The 23,862-nt window shown below is 35.4% G+C and overlaps 1 pseudogene; it reads left to right on the plus strand.

Moving 5' to 3' along the window:
* The window catches only part of LOC149250529 (heat shock cognate 70 kDa protein pseudogene), an 80,916-nt pseudogene extending 58,299 nt beyond the window's left edge, over positions 1-22,617 (plus strand).
* The last annotated feature ends 1,245 nt before the right edge of the window (positions 22,618-23,862 follow it).

The raw sequence follows: 23,862 nt of genomic DNA on the forward strand, positions 1-23,862 counted from the left end.
TGGGAGCACCCACTTCTCAGAATATTCAGAGGAGGTCACCTGAGAGGTACACTGGATACATGGCTCTTATGGGCGAATGTGTTGTGACAGAGCCATATTTCTTTAAGGAAGCAGTACAGCAGCCAGTTTGGGTTGATGCCATGGTGGAGGAGTATGACTCCATAGTTAGTAGCATTGTTTGGAATGTGGTCCTGAGACCGGAGGACAAGTCATTGATGAGCTCCCATTGGCTTTACAAGGTAAAGCAAGTTGCATATGGTAGTGTGGAGAAGCATAACGCTAGATTTGTGGCCCGTGGCTTTTCACAGGTAGAGGGGATTGACTATGATGAGACCTTTGCTCTTGTTGCAAGGTACTCATCAATCATATCTATATTGCACTATCAACACATATGGGTTGGAAGATACATCAGATGGATTTGAAGACAACCTTCCTTAATGGCATGATTGAGGAAGAGGTGTACATAGAGTAGCCTGAAGGTTTTGATACCTTTGACCATGAGTCGCATGTGTGCCAGCTCAAGAGAGCGTTGTATGGGTTGAAGCAAGCACGTCGTGATTGGTAGACCAAGATAGATAGCTACTTCACTAGGTTGGGCTTCACGAAGAGTGAAGCGGATGAAAACATGTACCACATAGTGGTGGAAGATACATTGTTAATCATTGTACTTTATGTTGATGATCTCATACTGGAAAGTGATGATCAACTAATCAAGTATTGCAAGGAGGACCTTGCAAGAGAGTTTGAGATGAAGGACATGGGGCTCATGCATTACTTTCTTGGCATGCCAGGTATGGAAGGGAGATTGGGAGTTGTTTGTGTCTCAGGGCAAGTATGCCAACGATATACTTAGGAGATTTCACATGGAGAGCAGCAAACCCGTGTAGACTCCTTTAACAGGTAACTGGAGGAAGGAGGATGCTACTTCAAGGGAAGTAGTGGAAGTTATTATTTACGGGCAGCGTGTGGGTTCACTCATGTACTTGGTGGACACGCGACTGGATATGTGTTATGCATTTAACTAGCTTAGTCAAGCGATGGTTAGGCCTACCAAATTGTACTAGAAGGCGGAAAAGAATGTGTTGAGGTACCTCAGGGGCACTTCTCAGTATGGATTATGGTACAGAAGGACATAGGAAGTGAAGCTTCAAGGCTTCACCGGTGCATATTGGGTAGGGATTCCATCTAACCAGAAGAGCACATCAGGAGGGATCTTTAGTATTAGGTCAGCGAAAATTTCTTGGTACAACAGGAAACAGAGATCAGTTGCACTCAGTTCGGCAGAGGCAGAGTACATGGTTGCGAGTCAGGAAACATGTGAGGCCATCTGGATGAGGAAGATCTTGGTTGGTTTGTTTGGTCTGCAAATGGATCCAACCGTGATTTACTATGATAATCAGAGTTGTATAAAACTCTCTGAAAATCCAGTTTTCATGATCGGTCCAAGCATATTGATATCTGATATCATCATCTCAGATATTGTGTATTGAGGCAGATTATGTTGTTAGAGTACATTCCCACAGAAGAGAAAGATGCTAACATTTTGACAAAGGCATTGTGAAGATGTAAATTTGAGTTTCACAGAGATAGGATCGAGGTAGTTGATAATCCCTTTCTTTGTGGTTGTATCTTCCGGATTCATCGCATCTGTTGTTTTAGTGCATCGACGTTTCGAACCAGCCTCTGTGGTTCATCATCAGGATGAGAATTATTTGAAGAAGTCAGAGATGGGAGGTGGTGAATAAATATGTGAAGATAAGGGAGGGCGCAGGACCGACAAGATCCAGATAAGAGGAGGGTTTATTAATTGGATTTAGGATGAATTTTTAATTAATAATTTAATTTAATTAATTTAATTTAATTTAATTTATTATATTTATTATCTTTAGACATAATTTGTTATATTGATTTATTATATTTATGATATGTATATTTGTTATATTGATTTATTATATTTATGATATATATATTTGATTTAATATATATTATGATTTGATTTAATATATTGATTTTAATATATATTATGATTTGTTTTATTATATTGTGATATATATATTAATTTATTATATTTATGATATATGTATTTTGTTTTAATATATATTATGATTTGATTTAATATATATTGATTTTTGATATATATTATGATTTATTTTCTTATATTGTGATATATATATATTGATTTAATATGAATTATGTATTATGTTTATTACTTTGATATTAATGTATTAAGATATGTGTATATTAATTTATTATATTATGATATATATGTATATTTTTATTTAATATATATTATGCTTTGATTTAATATATATTATGTTTTGTTTTATTATATTGTGATATATGTTTATTGATTTAATATGTTTTATGATTTTGTTATAATTACAAGTGCATTGTTTTGAATATGAATGCTTCGTATATTTCTTTATATATCTATTTATATGTATCTTGGTTGATTTAATATATTTTGATATATATTGGTTGATATGATATATTGTGATATATATTTATTGCTTCAATATGTATTATGATATTACTTTTATACCTATATATGTATATTGATTGATATTAATGTATTAAGATATGTATATATTGATTTATTATATTATGATGTATATGTATATTTTGATTTAATATATATTATGTTTTGATTTAATATTTGATTTAATATATATTATGTTTTGTTTTATTATATTGTGATATATATTTATTGATTTAATATGTATTATGATTTTGTTATAATTACAAGTGCATTGTTTTGAATATGAATGCTTAGTATATTTCTTTATATACCTATTTCTATGTATGTTGGTTGATTTAATATATTTTGATGTATATTGGTTGATATGATATATTGTGATATATATTTATTGTTTTAATATGTATAGAGGCTTGAATTGGCTAAGTGTTGGCTAGAGCAGGATAGTCAGCACAAAAACAGGTTTACAGTGCAGGGTGTGCTTCAGAGTTGAAGCAAGACATTGTAATAGTTTCTCATTCTCATCTGATTAATGAAAAGTAGTGGAGGGGTTTTCCTAGTTGGGTTCCCCTATAAATCATTGTGTTCTTGTGGTTTTGATGGTTGCATGTCATTGCATGTGTTTCTAAATTGTGATTTCCATTCCTCAGAATAGTAGAGGAAATTTGTAATCTTTTTTTTTTCAATTCGAATTCATCAATAGTAGCAAATTTCTATTAATTTCTACACTATCACCATTAATAACCTCTTGAATCACAAGTACTAATCGGCAAGGGAAATCGGGAGCCATAATGGCAAGGATGTCATCCCAAGGAAAATTTTGATTGTCCAATGAGTTCATGCACGCAAACTGCACTACTACTCGAGGATCGAATGTTTCCCACATTCTAATGGTTTTATGATCGATACTAACATATCCTTAATAGTCCTGAGCCCTTCATAGCATGACGAACATTTCCCGGATGTCCGCACTTCCACAATCTTCCAAACCGTTTGAGGGTCGCCACCAGACTATTAATGAAGATTCACAGTGATGCTTGTTTGGCTTAATCAGTGAGAACAAGCTCCTTAATCCTATCATGCTATTAACATATATTGCGAAAAAAAAAAAAGTAAAATAAATAAATAAATAAATAAAATAAAAATTTAAAAATAAATAATAAAATAATAAAAATAAAAATAAAAATAAAATAAAATAAATAATAATAAAATAAAATAAAATAAATGAATAAATAATAATAATAATAATAAAATAATAAAAATAAATATATATATATATATATATAGATATATATATATATATATAGATATATATTAAAAAATAAATAAATAATAATAATACAAATACAAACAAAAAAAATACAAACAAACAAACAAAAAATACAAAGGAAAAAACAAAAACAAAAAAACAAAAAAGCAAAAAAATAAAGCAAAACAAACAAAAAAACAAAACAAAAACAAAAAAACAAAACAAAACAAAAACAAAATAAAAAACAAAAACAAAAACAAAACAAACCAAACAAAACAAAAACAAAAAACAAGAGAAGACAAAAAAAAAAAAAAAAAAAAAACAAACAAACAAACAAACAAACAAAAACAAAAAAAAAAAAACAAAAGAAACAAAAACAAAAACAAAAAACAAAAAAACAAAAACAAAAACAAAAACCAAAAAAATCATCAAAATTATTATTGATGTTATTACCTTGGATTGAAGAGACCCTCCATAAATCATTAAAACACCTTGTTCTAGGGAAGATCCATGTTTAACCAACAAATCAGCTTGCGTGTTAAGATTTCTCTTAACATGGTAAAAAGTCAATTATATCAAATCTTTCCAATACGAATTTAATTATTTGGAGGATAGAAGCAGAGGGTTGTTGTTCCTTGTCCTTGAGTTTATTCACTTGTTGGATCACTGTCATAGAAACGCAAAATACCATCAATTGATGGATACCTCTAGAGTTGGCTAGCTTCAGACCTTGCCACGGGGCTAAATATTCATCTTGATTGTTTGTAGAGGTTCCTAAACACCAGGCATATTGTATCTCCTTTTCTTCGTCTAGGCGAAAGATAACACATCTCGCTCCTGCCTCCCCATAGTTACCTTTACAAGCACCATCAAAAAATAGTAAGAAATGTCCTAAATTCTTCTTCCATATACAAAATTCATCAGGTTCTAATCTGACTAAGTGTGACTTTTGTCCTGACTTTAAAAAACCGAAGTTGCCAGCATGTTGGGCAGGTTGGCCTAGATTTAGCCAATCCCGCTCAGAAGAAGAAAGTTCCTCGATCTCTTTTGGATCAAATCCTTTGGCTGAGATCGTCTCAAAGAGCATTGATATCGCTTTGGACGTTGAAGATGAAGTGTTTGGTTTTTCTTCCATGAATATTACATGAATTATGGTTATCCAAATTAGCCAACGGAGATACCATTAGAGAAATTTTGAGGTCTAAAATGGGCCTCAAAACAAAAATGTACAACCAAAAGAAAATTTATAAGAACCAATAGGATTCAAGATTAAGATGTCAACCATGGGGGATGATTCACCATTTTTGGAGTAAAAAAGTAAAAAGATTAAAAAATAAAAATAAAAATTATTTTTGCAACTTGTGTTTTCAACTTATCTCCTTACAATATTACTCAAATTTCGAGCGGGAGCACTCATTAGATGCAGAATTTAATTCCTCACCCAAGGGGTACTCATGTTGCCTACTTTCGATAGACCCTGCTACACAAAAATGAGAAATACTTGAAAAACGTGATTGCAATCACTTTTTACATGTATTTCTCATTTTTTTGTGTAGCAGGGGCCATCTAAAGTATGCAACATGGGTAGTCATTGGATGAAGAATTAAATTTTGCATCCAAAGAGTGTTCCTACGCGAAATTTGAGTAAAAATGTAAGGAGATAAGTTGAAAAGTAGTTTTTTCTTTTTTTCCTCTAAAATTTGATGATGTAATCTAATATTTTTTTATTATTTCCATTATTATTGTATAATATACCTTAGGAGGCCCATTTTAGACCTCAAAATTTCTCTAATGTTAGGTAAATCCATCCAACATATCATCACTATCGAGTTCATCTTTCTTTGCCACTAGAGCTTTCGCTTCTAGGTTTCGAACATTTCCTCCCAATTGTCTGGAATGCATTGGATATCGATGACTTTCATCAAAGCCAAATTCCATATTTCCAAGGAAAATGGGCATTTAAGAAAGAGATGTGAAATATCCTCTTCTACATTTTGACTCAAAACACATCGAGAGGGACCATGAATGTTTCTTTTCTTCAAATTTTCAACATTTAAGACTTTATCATGGACCAATTCGCAAGTGAAAATATTAATCTTAGGCATCCCATCGATATTCCATATTCTTCCCCAAATTTGATCTGAAGAGGGGTGAGGGAGATTTTGAATAAGTTGATTATACCCATCTTTAATCGTATAGCTACTTGTTTTGTTTCTCAGTTTCACTGTAATTATCGGTGTATACCCTTTTAATTATTTAAGTAGTAAATCCCAAGACTACTGAAGATTGGGAGGAATTTTATTACAATTCCAACCAATCCAACAGCCTTGAGTGTCCCACTTATAAATACCATCCAGCCTTCTAAGTCTCGCTTCCTCCATCCATTATGCCAATTCCCTAATATCTTCATTGTCTCGGATCAAATCAATTGTTGGGATACGATCACGGTACAATCCTTTCACAAATTGATATGAGCTCCATTCCCCATCTGCCATCCTAAGCTATCAATGATAATAGGAGTTTCTTCCTTGCATATCCTCCAAATCTTTGATCCTTGTTCCTGCCAATTATCTTGCTCTCGACAAAGAAGCCTATTCTTATGAAAATATTTCCAGATAAAGTCTCTTTTCCACCATTCGATGGATTTTGATAAGAGACGCCACACAATTTTTGCCATTGATGCCAAATTCATTAGCTCTAATTCCTTAATTGCTAATCCTTCAAAATCTTTAGGTAGTCACACAATATTTTAATTCACCAAATGGAACCTATGCTCATTTTATTTTCCTCCTTTCCACAAAAATTTTCTCAACATACCATTAATTTGATTCATGGCATTCTTAGGAGCTAACAAACCTGATCCTAAATAGATTAGGAGAAAAGACAATATGGATTTTATTAAGACCACTTTCCTAGCTACATTTAACTATTGTTCTCCCCATTAGTGGATTCTTCTCTTGATATTTTGTAGAACTTCCTCCCACTCTTTTGAGTTAGATGCACCAAGAGAGATGGGAATACCCAAGTATTTGAAATCACCAAATATTATTGCGATTTCAAAGATAGTATATTTTGTAAAATTCCATTCATACACTTGACATTTCTTTTTTTTACCATTCCACTGAACAAAAATAAATATGAGTCCAATATTTTCTTAAAGTGAGAAGTTACTATCTTTAATTCTCCCACGAGGAGCGGGGTATCATCAGCAAATTGTGAGTGGTTCACCCATTTAACATTGTGTGCAATTTACTTAGTCCCACCAATTTACCATTCAATCTAGCTTGCTCCAAATTGTGGCTTAAGCTCTCAACCATGATAATGTAAAGAAGAGGAGACAAGATACACCCTCGTCGGAGCCCTCTGGAAGCTGATAAAAATAGAGTTTGTCGACCATTTACCAATGGGGCTATCCAAGGATATCCAATACATGATTTAATCCAACCAATAATATCCTTACTAAATCCCAATTTCGCAAGCATTAAGTAAAGGAAAGAGTGCCTTACTCGATCAAAGGCATTTTCCATGTCAATTTTGATCACAATCCCTTGTTTTCATGCTTCTTTGCTTGAATGAAACGCCCTTGAACTAATATAATATTGTCCAGGATTCATCTATGATGTATAAAACCTCCTTGATTCTCAGAGATGAACTCTGAGAGTAATTTTTTTTAATTTGGATGAAATGATTTTAGTGAGGATCTTATACGCTGAATTGCATAGGGATATAGGTTGAAATCTCGAAAACTTTGCTAGATCTGATTCCTTGGGGATAAGGGAAAAAAATGAGGAATTGGTGGCTCCTCCCAATTTTTCTTTGGATCTCATGTTGTTCAACATTCGAATCAGATCCCTTTTTATCAAGAACCATAATGCTCTAAAAAAACTGATAGAAAACCCATCCAAACGCAAAGCCTTGTCAGGGTCCAGACTCCCTATTGCTTCCATCATCTCTGATTCGTCTATTTCATTCATGAGTGTCTCATTCATAGCAACTAAAATTATAATGGGAACACATCAGAGAAATTTGGACCGAATCCAAATCCACTTCCCGATCCTCCTAACAGAGAGCTTGAAAATGGCGGAAAGCTTCTTGTTTTATTTCTTCAGAGGAGGAAATTTTAGTCTTCCCTCTAGAGCAATCTCTTTAACTCTATTTCTTAATTATATTGATTTGGCTTGCTTATGGAAGAAAGAAGTGTTTTGATCCGCAACCCGCACCATAAACTTTGCAATTTAAGCCACTAGATTTCCTCTTCTTGTCTGCAAACTGCAAAAAAAAAAAAAATTAGCTCCCTTTCCTTATCAAGTGCCACATTTCGACTCTACTTTCTTCCATCAAATGCTTGTGATGCTCCAATTTCTGAACTAACTCTTTATTTTTTTATCATGGAGGCACGTACTAAAACTTAATCCAACTCCTCAAGGCCTGATTAACCAATTTTAATTTAGATTCCCACATAAAGGCAGGCAATCCCGTCACTGGGGAATTCCAAGCCCGCTTGATGAGATCCACAACTCCTCCTTCATTTATCCAAACAGGGTTGTATCTGAAGGGAATAGGGCCCAATTTTTCCATTTGAACTAGAGATAAGGAAATTAGGTGGTGGTTTGATTCTCTTTGAACCAAAATTGACGAGGAGCATTCTAACCCTTGCATAAACCAACTATTGTGGATAACAAATCTATCTAGGCAAGAAACAATGTGATTATCCCCAGATCTGCGATTCGACCATGTGTATTTTCCCATTTTGGGGAGAATATCCACAAGATCCCATTCCATGATGAGGTCTTCCATGTTTTCACGATAGGGGTCGCGAACAAGGGATCCACCCCACTTCTCCCCAGATTTGAGAATTGTATTAAAATAACCCCCAATAATACAATTTGTATATTGTGTTGTAGCTTTAATAGAGTTAAAAGAATCCAAAAAATCAGCGTTTTCACCATATAACATAGGCTTGTATGCATTGATTATCGAGATTTGCTTTTTTGTATCCTTTCTTTCGAGGATAATTGTTATCCAATGTTGTGATTTCATATTATCAACTAATTGAAAATGCATATCAGACCAATACGTACCAAGTCATTTTGAAGCTCCTCTGGAGTCTTAGGCTATGTTGATGTTGTATTTCCAAAAAAATGTGTTGCCTTATTTGCATCTTTCTCTACGAGTGTTGTCTCCTGCAATAGGAGAATTGAAGGCTTTTCTTCTTTCACTACATCTTAAATTGCCTTGGTTTTAATGGGGAGCCCGAGACCCCTTATATTTCATGATAGAATTATCATTTAGCATGAGGGTTTTGAGAGGATCTCCCTACCTTTTCTGGAATTTATGGTCCTTTAGAACCTTTCAATTTTAGAATGTCTAGGATCATTGTTTGATTTCCTAGTTTCTTATTTTGCTTGGCTTCCTTCTCCCTTAACATATTATTTTGTGGTTGTCATTGCTTCTTCTTGCTACTTTTTGTTTTGTGGTTGTTTCCATCATAAATCCAAACTAAATATTTTCCCATATTTCTTGTGATTACTCCTAAAAGAGGAGGACCTCCTTCTCTACTTCCAGATCTAGGGGTGAAGTTCTCATTTCTCGACTGAGAGGAATGGGAAACATCTTGAGGAGGATCTGACTAGGGAGGATTTGCAATAGGTTCTTCCTCCTCTTCATTTAATTCCCCTTCTTCAAGCACTTCTTGATTCGGTTTTGGATTCGATGAATCCTGGATAGGGTTTTCCTGGACATGTTCTGGAAGATTCTGCAATGCACTAAACTTATTTGTAGATGTAGAAGCCCCATTTTTTTTCTACACATTCTATTTATTGGTTCCATTAGATTTACCGTCATTTCCTTCTCTTTTTTGTGTCTACCACTGCTCAACTTGTTCTACTACCGAATCTGGCCCTTTTCCAACTAGAGCTTTCTTGCAATCTCTAGAAAAGTGGCCATATTCGTGACAATATCAACACTTGAACGGGATTTTCTCATAGTCAAGGGTTTTGCAGTGAGTCCACCCTTTGAGGTTTAAGTTGATTTATTAAGTAAAACCCTTTTTAAGATCCACTTCAACATATATTTTGGCACAAGAAAACTGAGAACCCTTAGGTTCTACTCTATAAAGATGTCGCCCAACCCCATTTCTGATATCTCTTAATCGATCATCACTCCAACAAAGAAAGGGGGAGACGGGGGAGTTTAACCCAAACAGGGATTGTCGTTGGAATGTCTTTGTATGGATTAAAGTCTAGTTACCACTAATTCATGTATGTACCCTTAGATCCGAAAAAATGTGGGCCATTCCTGAAGATAACATCTCTATTTTCCTTCAGCTCAAATAAAAAAACAAAGAAACCATTACCGCATGCATAAAAGTGTATGTTTCCCTTCATCTCTAGCTTCCATGTCTTCTCAATCTCAGACTCCATTGAATGGGGGAGGGCCACATCCCTGTGAATTTACTCATGAGAGTGTGCTCCGAAAAAAATAGAGTAGTATGAATCACTCCTTTAGGAAGAGCCACATACGGGATTACTTCATCTTTTTTAACAAACTTGGACTATGAATCCTTACTTCGAGAGCCATTCGAAATAGTTGCAACCAAAGCTTCAAAAGTTTTTATCTCGTCAGCAAGGGAGGAGGGAGTGTTTTTGGGGCTTTTTCAAGTGACGGGTTCTTAATCAATTGGTCCAGGCATCCGTCCAGTTGTCCAGTTTTCCCATCTAGGCATCTGTCCAGGCATCCGTGTCAAGTCGTCCAGCTGTCCAATCAAGTCAAGTCATCCCCCAGGAATTAGCTAGGGGATTTATCTGGGGAATATCTGAATGCCAAATTTGTTCTCTCTGCGAACGGGCCGCCGCGGGCATCTTGTTTGGGCTACTGGATTTATGTTCCTTATTTCCTAGCGTGGATATTGGCAGGAACTGATCGAAACTCTTGCATGGGCCCATGAACGCCGTAGGTGGCTTTTCAAGTCCGCCGTCAAATCCCAGGGCTCAACCCTGCACAGGCAGTGGAAACTACCAAGCTGGAGTACGGTAGGGGCAGAGGGAATTTCCGGTGGAGCGGTGAAATGCTCCGGGATTTTCGATTGAACTGAAATTTTGTTCAACCCCAACGGAATGCATTGCGTTTGGATGGAGCTAAAAGTCACATGTTCGATCGATACTTTGACTGGGAGAGAAAAGGCGAAACAAAAACAACATAAAACTTTCTTGATAATTGCAAAACCCTATACCTTCTAATACGAGAAGGAAGGATACAAGTTCAAATGGTCTAGATTCATCGAAGGGTCGGTCAAGTCGTCAGCAGGTACAACGTCAAAAAAAAACCTTTTGAATAACTTTGGGATTGCTTCCGAAGGGTAAGAATTTGGAGCACACGGAGCCATATTAGTATCTTACCGGAAAGAGGAGAATGGCAGACTAACCGATCTTTCCATCAGTTAATGAAAGATCCCAATGCGATAAAATGCAAGAGGAGGGGGAGGATCTCACTCCAAGGTCACCATTGTGAATCATATCAGAGCATATCAGAAGAGGTGGGGTAAGGTTTCCGCAGAACGCATGATTCCTCAATGACTAGATTAATGGAATTATTAAGCAATTAGAAAATGTTGAATAAATAAAGGATTGGTCAAATTGGACATAAACTAATAAATGGTGTAAAGGGGGTTAATGTTAATAACCAAAAGGCACTCTAGAATTAGAAAAATATTTGCAAATATATTAAAATAAAATTTAAAAAAAAATGGAACAAAAATTTTAATAATATTTTAATAAATTTTGGTCAATAAGATAATACTAAACAAAAGTAACGATAAAATATTTATATATTTATATTAAATAAAAGATGGAAGTTAAAGATAAAAAGAAAGTAAAGGATTAAATTTAAAATTGGAGTATTAATGGAGATAAAGGCTAATTAAAATATCAAATTATTAAAAAAAAGTTATAATTAATAAGTTAAATTGAGAAAAAATGAAGGAAATATAGAAGTAAAAAGATTAAAAGGGGGTAAAAAAGTGAAAGAGAATAAAAATAAATACAAGTAGAATAATATTTAGATTAAAATCTAAAAGAAATTGAAATCTAAGGATGGAATGCAATAAGGATTATAATTGGATTAAGGAAGACCAAGAGTAATTAAAGAATTTAATGGAATAGAAAGTAATATAGATTAGGATAAATATAAGGAGAAAAATGATGGTAACCGATAAGGGAGAAAACAAGGGAGCAAGGAGGGTCAGTTGGAAGGAATATGGGGATTGTGGGAATTTTTGACATCAAGGTTAGTGGAATTTGTTTTAGAAGACAAAAATTGGATAGTGGGCTTCCAAGATTGGCTTAATTGATTTTTGTCTTCTTGATTAAAGTTATTAGGGTGCATTTCAATTTCAAGAGCTTCCCTAAAGACTCGCTTCAAGTGGAAAGGGGCAAAGGCTAGGATTTTGGTATTGTCAAAACGAATTAAATGTTGGGCCTTGTGAGAGAGTCTAGCAATGGAAGATTTAGAGATATGATTGTGAAAAGTGTCAACGATGTGTTCTTTAAGGCAAGCTTTGAAGGATCTCCCAATGTGTCCAATGTAAGATACCCACAAGAACAAGGGATCTCATAGACTCTGGGGCCCAACATAGGGTCTTTCTTATCTTTGGGAGATCGAAAGAGCTATCTAAGGGTGGTATGGGGATTTAATAAGGTTTTGATGTTTCTCTTTCAAGGGATTTTGGAAATGTGATCAGTAACTCCCTAAATATAGGGGAGTGAGATTTTGGCTAATGGAGGGTTGATGGCTAAATTTTTAGGATTAGGGTTAGGGTGGAGAGCGGAATGGAATTCCTTTTTAATGTGGGAGGCATTGTAAATGTTAACTTTAAGGGATTTGGTGATTGAAAGTAATTGTTCCCTCCCCTTTCTTAATGTTATTTTCTCTCGCCTCCCTGATGGGTCTCTTACCCACCAATTCTATTGGAAGAAAACTCATACCAAAAGGTACCTCCATGGCAACTCCCACCATCATCCTTTGCAAAATTTTGTTGTTCTAAAAACCCTAGTTACCTGTGTCATTCGAATTTCTTCCTCTCAATCCTTTCCCATCGAAAAATCCCATCTCATCAAATCCTTTAAAGCTAATGGTTACAGCTCCTCCCACATTAAAAAGGCATTCCATTCCGCTCTCCACCTTAACCCTAATCCTAAAATTTCAGCCATCAAACCTCCCTTAGCCAAAATCTCACTCCCCTATATTCAGGGAGTTACTGATCACATTTCCAAAATCCTTTCAAAAAGGAACATAAAAACTTATTCAAGCCCCAGACTTCACTTAGCCAGTTCTTTCGATCTCCCAAAGACAAGAATGACCCTATGTTGGGCCCCGGAGTCTATGATATCCCTTGTTTGTGTGGGATGTCTTACATTAGACAAACTAGGAGATCCTTCAAAGCTCACCTTAAAGAACACATCATTGACACCTTTCAAATCGTATCTTTAAGTCTGTGATTGTTAAACACTCTCACACAACCCAAGATTTAATTCATTTTGACAATACCAAAATCCTAACTTCAACATCTTTTCATACGAAGCGAATCATTAGGGAAGCTCTTAAAATCGAAAAACACACCAATAACTTTAATCGAGAAGACAGATATCAATTAAGTCAATCTTGGAAGCCCGCTATCCATTTTTTGTCTTCTAAATCAAATTCCCCTAGCCCTGATGTCAAAAATTTCCACACTCCCCATATTCCTTAAATCTGACCCTCCTTCCCTTGTTTTCTCCCTTATTGGTTTCCATCCTTTTTCCCCTTATATTATCCTAATCTGATGTAATTTCTAATCCATTAAATTTTTTATTTAATCCTTTATTACTCTCAGTGTTCCTTAATCCAATTATAATCCTTATTCCATTCCCTCCTTAAGTAAAAAAAAAAGAAGAAGAAGAAGATTTTAATCTAAATAGTATTTTAGCTATATTTATTTTTATTCTCTTTAACTTTATTACCCCCTTTTAATCTTTTCCCTTCCATCTTTCCTCAATTTTCTCTATAATTTAACTTATTAATTACAAATTATTTTAATAATTATGTCGATAGGCATAATATATATTATGAGATTCTTGTTGGTGACATGTTGAGATTCATCCTCCTCAAGAGGTGTCGAGAATCTCAATGGTTTCACCCCATTACTTCTTCCTAATTTTTGGAGTCATAACCAGTACTATAGATACACCCGTGAGTTTCCATTTGCTCAACTTTTTTTTGCGATGCCCTGGAGGCCTCGTTTGAAAGCTTCGATTGAATTGTCTTCAGAATTGTAGTTGTTAATGGGAAGAGAAATTCCCAACCACCTAAGCGATTCTTTTAGATGGTGGAATAGTTTGTCGGCCTGTTTATTCACGAAAGTGGATTTTGTGTCTGAATTTTCCATGAGCTCCATGATTTCCCATGCTTCGGAGCAAGCCTTTATACAGTCTATTAAGCTCCTTTAAGTTTTCCCAACTGCTGCCTACAATTACGGAAGTGAACTGCAGTCATTTCCTTAATTTCTGGAAACCAACTGCAGTAATTTCCTTAAATTACGGAAATCAACTACAGTTAATTAATTTCTTGTTGGGCGATTCTGAAGTGGTCCATTACTCCCTCTGGAGTTTTCTACCATGACTTGTGGAACACTTGACACATAGCCTACAGAAGCTTGATGGAAGCTTGGCTATATATATTTCTGTTTGGTCCCCAAGCTCACATCTCAATCCCCTTCAATTTTACACCATCAAGTTGAGAAAGCAGAGCTTAGAAGTGCCACACAAAGATTTTGGGTGATTTTATAAATCTAAGGGCTTTGTAGTTTTTGTTGCGCTGCTGCTTTTGGGTTTTTGATTTAAATTACGGCCACTATTTTTTCCAGTAATACAATTTACATTTCATTGTATACATGTGATTAGAACCTTCATTGTTTTATTGGCTTTTCTGACGGAGTGTTTTCTGCTGAACTGTAGAATTTAAATATCTGGATTGGACTGGTACTGCAAGTGTGTCGTGTAGCTTGTGGCTGGGATTCTATCGTGGATTTGCTAAATGCGCACTGTGAGATCGAGTTTGACTTCAGAGATTTGTAAATGGAGCCTTGTGTTCCAATACTACAGCATGGTCTATAATTTTGTTCCGTTGTATTTGTAATTTTATTAGCCAGAGACTCTTTTCACTTGCCTTGTCGTGTTCATTATTAACGTGGGTTTTTGTACAAACAAATTGGGTGCGGGTTTTTGCAACCAGTCACTTATTTCTTTCTTTATCCATCCAAGTTCTGCGAGACTACCAGGTGCCTCAAGCATAGTGGAAAGTGTGGAGTAGTATCAATGGCTGGAGGTAAGTTTTCTTGGGCATCAAGTTTTTACGATTTTTTACGATAAGTAATTATTCCGCATTAAGAATGTTATTCTATCATTTGGTATCAGAGCGAGGTTTTTTATCTCTACCTTGGTGTTTATAGACATGCTCTATTTTGCTAATGTCATATTTAGAGAATTTTCTGAATTAAGGCATTTATTTGGAAATATGTTTAATTTTTGCTCAATTTTTATGCTTATAATATTGGTTTAATTATATGCAATTTAAATAATTATTGTGCAAAATTTTATTAAATATGCTCGTTATTTTTGCATGAATTGATTATTTCTGTTTTAAATTAAAACATGCTATTTTGGATGAGTATACGAGACCCATCGTTAAATATTATGCATGAATTTTATAGTTTTGATTATGCAAATTATCATTATTTTCATATCAAGTTAATTTTTATGCATAAAAGAAATAATGTCTAGTGATCCATATAATTTTAATTGATTAGAGAATAGCCACAACATCTCTAATTAAATAAAATTATATATTATGATTGGTTAGGATCACATAAAGATTATTTAGACATTAAATTGTAATTAATTATACTAAATATAATAAATTTTATCCCACAGGAATTTTTATTATATTTATGTAATTAATTAGGATAAAATATTCATAACTTACCCACAGGAATTATGAATCAATAGTTTTATCATAAAGTTCAAAACTAAGATAGAATTTATATCAAATTATAATCATAATATACTCTTAGAATTATGAATTAAGTGAATAATTTGATAAATTCTATCATAAAGAATAATTGAATCTGCTTGAATTAGAAATTTGGCCCACAGGCAATTTTTATGTCATTAGATTCAATTTTGAGCATGATTTACATTGGTAAAACATGAAATTTTATTTAGGCCTCAATTTTTAACTTAAGCATGTGATCTTTAATTTTATGCAGTTGTACAACCTGCAAATTTCTCTGAAATTCGTTGTGATATCCCTGAACTTAAGGGAGATAACTATAAGGTCTGGAAGGAAAAGGATTCTCCTTCATTTGGGGTGGATGGACATAGACTATGCTATTAGGAAAGATGAACCACCGGCACTCACTAATACCAGCACTGCAGCGGACATCACGCTTTATGAACGATGGGAGAGATCTAATCGCCTAAGCATGATGTTCATTAAGACTAAAATTTCAGCTGGTATTCGTGGTTCCGTTGATCAGCATGAAAAAGTCTGAGACTTGCTAAAGGCCATTGATGATCAATTCGTCACTTCAGACAAGGCACTAGCAAGCACCCTAATCATGAATTTCTCATCCCTATGGCTCACCACTGTGAAAGGTGTGTGCGAGCACATCATGCAGATGAGGGACACTGTGGCTCAATTGAAGAAACTCGAGGTTTAAATATCGGAGTCCTTCTTGGTGCATTACATCCTGAACACCCTTCCACACCAATACGGACCTTTCAAAATCTCATACAACACACATAAGGATAAATGGTCAATTAATGAACTCATGACCATGTGTGTTCAAGAGGAAGAGAGACTAGTGATGGAACTGGGAGAAAGTGCAATGCTGGCAACGCGTGGAAAGGGCAAATCTCAAGCCAATTGGAAAGGGAAAGGTAAAGTACCTCCCCAAGCCGATATCAACAAGGATTCCAAGTGTTTCTTTTGTAAAAAGAAGGGACACATGAAGAAGGAATGCGCCAAATTTCAGAAATGGCTTACGGATAAAGGTAATGCAATCTTGTTTGTTTGTTATGAATCTAATATGGTTAATGTTAATATTAACACATGGTGGATCTATTCTGGATCAAAAATTCACATTTCGAATTCCTTTCAGGGTTTTCAAAACCTAAGGAAGCCAGTGGAAAGTGAGCAAAGCATCTTATCAGGAAACAAGATGGGCTCGCATGTGGAAGCTATAGGAACATGTTATTTAACTTTAAGTAGTGGCTTTGTTTTAGAATTAGAAAAGACCTTTTATGTTCCAAGTTTTTCTAGAAACTTGATTTCAGTCTCAAGGCTTGTACCTTTTGGATATTCCTTTAACCTTTCAGAAAAATCCTTCAGTCTATTTTATAAATCTGATTATGTTGGGAATGGTATTTTGTCTAATGGTCTTTACTGCATTAATTCACAAAACAATGTCACTTATGATTCAATGCATGTTCACACTGGCACTAAAAACTGTGTTATTAATGAAGATTCCTCTAAATTATGGCACCGAAGACTAGGTCATATCTCCATAGAAAGAATTAAAAGATTGGTAAATGAAGGGGTACTTAATACTCTGTATTTTACTGATTTTGAGACTTGTGTGGACTGCATAAAGGGAAAGCAGACCAACAAGTCAAAGAAAGGTGCCAATAGGAGTTCGGACATATTAGAGATCATACATACTGATATATGTAGTCTAGACATGGACTCACATGGTCAGAGATACTTCATCTCCTTTATAGATGATTACTCACGATATATGTATCTCTACATGGTTCATAAAAAGAGCAAAGCATTAGATGCCTTTAAGATTTTTAAGGCTGAAGTAGAGAAACAATGCGGCAAGCAAATTAAGATCGTGAGATCAGATAGAGGTGGAGAATATTATGGTAGATACATAGAAGATGGACAAGCACCTGGGCCATTCACTAAATTTCTTCAAGAGCATGGGATTGTTGCCCAATACACCATGCCTGGTTCACCCGACCAGAATGGTGTAGCAGAAAGAAGAAACCGAACATTATTGGACATGGTGCAGAGTATGCTTAGCAGCTCCAATCTTCCTAAATCCTTGTGGACTGAAGCACTTAAGACGGCAGTGTATATATTAAACCGAGTTCCAACCAAGGTTGTTCCTAAAACGCCATTTGAATTATGGAAAGGTTGGAAACCGATTTTGCGACATATGCGCGTTTGGGGATGCCCGTCTGAAGTGAGAATATATAATCCACAAGAGAAGAAGCTGGACCCAAGGACCATTAGTGGGTATTTCATTGGATATGCTGAAAGGTCTAAAGGTTACAGAATTTATTGTCCATCTCACAGCGCTAGGATTGTGGAATCAAGAAATGCAAAGTTTCTTGAAAATTACTTGATCAGTGGGAGCGATCAAACCAAGAACATAGTCTCTGAGAAGGATCATTCAGAATCTCAACCTTCCACCTCAAGTCATAGATTGGTTATTGTTCATAACACCCCTCAAGTACAAACTGGTGTTGAACAACCAATTGTTGAAGTTCCACAAGCTGTTGACGACATTCTAGTAGATCAGGTAGTTAAAGAGTTGCCAAGAACTTTTGAACAAGAAGTTGAACCACATACTTCTCAGGAAGATGATGGTACAACATTAAGAAGATATACTAGACCAAAGAGATCAGCAATTCCTGATGATTATGTTGTGTATCTGCAAGAATCTGACTACAACATTGGAGCCGAAAATGATCCCGAGTCCTTTTCACAAGCCATGAGGTACAATGCCATAAAGGAAGAGTTGAATTCCATAAAGAGTAACGAAGTCTGGGATCTTGTTGAGTTGCCTAATGGTGCAAAAGCCATTGGATGTAAATGGGTCTTTAAGACAAAGAAAGACTCATTGGGCAACATTGAGAGATACAAGGCAAGACTTGTTGCTAAGGGATTCACTCAGAAAGAAGGTATCGACTACACGGAGCTTTTTCTCCTGTATCTAAGAAAGATTCCTTACGCGTTATTTTGGCATTAGTAGCCCATTTTGACTTGGAGTTGCAACAAATGGATGTGAAAACGACATTTCTCAATGGAGATCTAGAGGAGGAGGTTTACATGAAACAACCTGAAGGATTCCCTTCTAGTGATGGTGAGCAATTGGTTTGCAAACTCAAGAAGTCATTATATGGTTTAAAACAAGCATCCCACCAATGGTATTTGAAATTCCATAATGTAATTTCTTCATTCAGTTTTGTAGAAAACATTATGGATCAATGTATATACCTGAAAGTTAGTGGGAGTAAAATCTGTTTTCTTGTTTTATGTGTGGATGACATTTTGCTAGCAACCAATGATAAGGGTTTGCTACATGAGGTGAAACAATTCCTCTCTAAAAATTTTGATATGAAGGATATGGGTGAGGCATCTTATGTCATTGGCATTAAGATCCATAGAGACAGATTTCGAGGCATCTTGGGTCTGTCACAGGAAACCTATATTAATAAAATTTTAGAGAGATTTCGGATGAAGGATTGTTCACCAAGTGTAGCTCCCATTGTGAAGGGTGATAGGTGCAATTTGAACCAATGCCCAAAGAACGACTTTGAAAGGGAACAAATGAAAAACATTCCATATGCTTCTGCTGTCAGAAGCCTAATGTATGCTCAGGTCTGCACAAGACCTGACATTGCATTTGTTGTGGGAATGTAGGGACGATATCATAGTAATCCAGGTTTAGACCACTGGAGAGCTGCAAAGAAAGTAATGAGGTACCTTCAAGGAACCAAAGACTACATGCTTATGTATAGACGGACAGACAACTTGGAAGTAATTGGCTACTCAGATTCTGACTTTAATGGATGTGTTGATTCGCGCAAATCAACATCATGATACATTTTTATGATGGCCAGTGGAGCTGTATCATGGAGGAGGGCCAAGCAGACCTTGATTGCCACTTCCACTATGGAAGCCGAATTCGTCCCCTGTTTTGAGGCTACTTTACATGGTGTATGGCTTAAGAGTTTCATTTCTGGGCTTAGAATTATGGGTTCTATCTCTAAGCCATTGAGAATATATTGCGACAATTCAGCTGCTGTTTTTATGGCTAAAAACAACAAAAATGGGAGTCGAAATAAACACATCGACATTAAGTATTTAGCTATAAGGGAACTTGTTAAAGAAAAGAAAGTGGTCATTGAGCACGTCAGCACTGAGTTGATGATCGCTGATCCTTTGACAAGGGCATGCCACCATTTAAATTCAAGGATCATGTAATGAATATGGGACTTGGTTCCATCATGTAGTTTCTCATTGTATGGATAGTGTTATTTTAATGAAATTCTTAATTATTGTGATGTTTTTCTCATATTTATGTGCACCTTAATTTGATTTGAGAAAATTCATTTGTGTAAGACCAGGAATAAACATAAGGTATATTTATTAAGAAATTGTTGCCACATAAATTATAATGAGAATAAATACATAGTAATACATGGAAGATAATACTCGTCATTAGAGGACTTATCGCCATGATTCATGTATCTATTACTTAATACAGATTATCAATGGGTTTTAAGATGAGACATTAAGATTGGAAGTATGGACCAAGTGGGAGAATGTTAAGCTCCTTTAAGTTTTCCCAACTGCTGCCTACAATTACGGAAGTGAACTGCAGTCATTTCCTTAATTTCTGGAAACCAACTGCAGTAATTTCCTTAAATTACGGAAATCAACTACAGTTAATTAATTTCTTGTTGGGAGCTTCTGAAGTGGTCCATTACTCCCTCTAGAGTTCTCTACCATGATTTGTGGAACACTTGACACATAGCCTACAGAAGCTTGATGGAAGCTTGGCTATATATATTTATGTTTGGTCCCCAAGCTCACATCTCAATCCCCTTCAGTTTTACACCATCAAGTTGAGAGAGCAAAGCTTGGAAGTGCCACACAAAGATTTTGGGTGATTTTATAAATCTAAGAGCTTTGTAGTTTTCGTTGCGCTACTGCTTTTGGGTTTTTGATTTAACGGCCACTGTTTTTTCCAGTAATACAATTTACATTTCATTGTATACATGTGATTAGAACCTTCATTGTTTTATTGGCTTTTCTAGCAGAGTGTTTTCTGTTGAACTGTAGAATTTAAATATCTAGGTTGCACTGGTACTGCAAGTGTGCCGCGTATCTTGTGGCTAGGATCCTATCTTGGATTTGCTAAATGCGCACTGTGAGATCGAGTTTGACTTCAAAGATTTGTAAATGGAGCCTTGCGTTCCAATACTACAGCATTGTCTATAATTTTGTTCCGTTGCATTTGTAATTTTATTAGCCAGAGACTCTTTTCACTTGCCTTGCCGTGTTCATTATTAACGCGGGTTTTTGTACAAACAAATTGGGTGCTGGTTTTTGCAACCAGTCACTTATTTTTTCTTTTATCCATCCAAGTTTTGCGAGACTACCGGCTGCCTCAAGCATAGTGGAAAGTCTGGAGTAGCATCAATTGCTGGAGGTAAGTTTTCTTGGGCATCAAGTTTTTACGATTCTTTGCGATAAGTAATTCTTTGGCATTAATTCTTCCGCATTAAGAATGTTATTCTATCATAGTCATCGGTCGCAAGTGACCCATCATGTGCTTGATAGGATCCAGAGATTTCGATGGCAATGGTGAGCCACAAGAATGCAGTCATCTTTGAAGAGCTCTTCCCCACGTTGAAATCCCTTTCGACCAGTAGTTTTCTCCCAAATGAAATTACAAACGGATCTGCAAACCTCAAGTCTTGGGTGGTTTTTTTTCAATAAAGGAAATCAGTGCCTTGCAATTCTTTCCATCGCATTCCCCTTTTTTTAGTCACACCTTCATCTTTCGATGGGTTTTCGATTCACTATCCACCCTCCTGCTGGATTTTCCCCCAACATGTACCTTACAATAATTTCCGTTGAATGAATTTCTACAGCCAAATTCGTGCAAACACAAGACGCCGATAAGGAGGATTGTTTGAATCCTTTTCTCATTCTCCATTCCACTGATAGATTTGTAAGTCACACAACACCGTCTTCGATGTCAAAAGACTCATTGGAAGGAGATTCAGATCCCTGTGTGCAGAGTGACATGAAACTATGGCCCTTCACTGTCATCTATGGAGACAAAGGCAAGCCTTTTATCCAAGTCCATTACAAAGGTCAAAGGAAGGAGTTTGCAGCAGAGGAGATATCTTCCATGGTTTTATCAAAGATGAAGATGATAGCTGAAGCTTATCTCAAATCTGATGTCAAGAATGTTGTGATCACAGTGCCTGCCTATTTTAGCGATTCTCAGAGGAAGGCTACTAAAGATGTTGTCGTCATTTCGGGCCTCATGGTCATGAAAATTATTAACGAACCCACAGTTGCAGCTATAGCTTATGGGTTCTATACAGACTGCAAAGAAAAGAAAACAATCTTGATTTTCGACCTAGGTGGAGGTACCTTTGATGTCTATGTTCTTACTGTTGAGAATGGTAAATTCGACGTGAAGGTTGTTGGAGGGGACATGCATTTGGGAGGGGAGGATTTTGATAACAGGCTGCTCAATTACTGTGTCCAGCAGTTCAAGAGAAGAAACAAAAAGGACTTGAGCACAAATGCAAAATCCCTTAGGAGACTCCGCTCAGAATGCGAGAGAGCAAAAAGAAGTTTGTCTTCTGCTGTAGAAACTGTAATTGATAGGAGACTCTGCTCATATTTGTACTTGTTCCCTTGCAGGGGAAACTTTGAAATATGCATATATTTAGATGGAATCCTTTGTAATAAGGACACTATGAATGGAACTGCTTCACTAAAAAATCTTCAAGATTGTCGACATGCAATGATAGGGAGAAAGTGAAGGACATTGTCTGCAAGTCCCCTCAAAACTGGAAACTAATTAGGGCATTGCATATGCAATCATGCACAAGTACAAAGTGCCCAAATAGGTGTCGACAATATTTTATTTGCATAATTTATCGCTTACTTCCAGTGTTCTCCCACTTCTGGAGAACTCCAACTGAGAATCCAAGTAGTTTGGTTAGTGACTTCAGCAATGTGCAAGCTCTGGGTGACTAGAGATGAGAGGATTACTAGTGAAGATTTTATGCAGGAACCATTTCAAAACTTTGTTGCATCGATTGAAATTAACATTCGAATAAATTTTCCATGCTTTTCCCTTTCGAGAGGTATGATGTTGGAGCCACAAAAGTAGAGACGTCCATTTTAGATGCTTGCAAGGTATGAAGTTGGAGCCACACAGGTAGAGACGTTGCTCAAATAAATCCATTTTAGATGCTTGCAACGCTAACAGTATTGTAGAATTGAATTTGAGAAGTAGTTCGAACTTTTGTTAAGCTTGACTTCAAGAACCTGGCACTCCAAATTGTTGATGCAATATCAAAATCTAGTTAATATATGCTACCAAAAGGGTGCAAAGACAACTATAACTAGTTGCATGTATCTTTTCTCCAAAAAAATATTTCCTCCTTTGTTCTATACTTCATCTACACTTTTATCAGCTTGTGTTTGCACCCTTTTGATGCAGATGTTAGTTTAATATTTTAATTAACTATTGTCGCGATCAATAATCTAATTTTAACTTTACTCTTTTACTTTCTTTTTACTTTTAGCATCTTTTATTTAATATAAATATATAAATATTCTTTTATTATATATATATATATATATATATATATATATATATATATATATATATATAACCGGCCTTTGTTAGCCAAAATTAATTAAAATATTATTAAAAAAATTCCCATCTTTTAATTTACAAAACTCTTGTGAATATTTTTCTAATTCTAGATTGCCTTTTGGTTATTGACATTAAACCCTTTTAGATCATCTATTAGTTTATGTCCAATTTGATCCATCCTTAATTTATTCAACCTTTTCTAATTGCTTCACAATTCCATTAATTTTTTAAAAAAATAAAGAACATGTACAAATGGTATTGCATTATAAGAAGTTAATAATTATAAAAAAAATTGGTGCAGTAACTTCAAAAGTTTTGGAATGGAAGGAGCCCTGGAATCTCTTATGGTGCCTTAGCCACTCAATCTTTGCTCTGTTTGCATGGATTTTTTGCAGATCT

Source organism: Pinus tabuliformis, chromosome 7 (assembly GCF_031772625.1).
Source record: "Pinus tabuliformis cultivar Carrire ecotype Pingquan chromosome 7, CPIR1, whole genome shotgun sequence".
NCBI lineage: Eukaryota > Viridiplantae > Streptophyta > Pinopsida > Pinales > Pinaceae > Pinus > Pinus tabuliformis.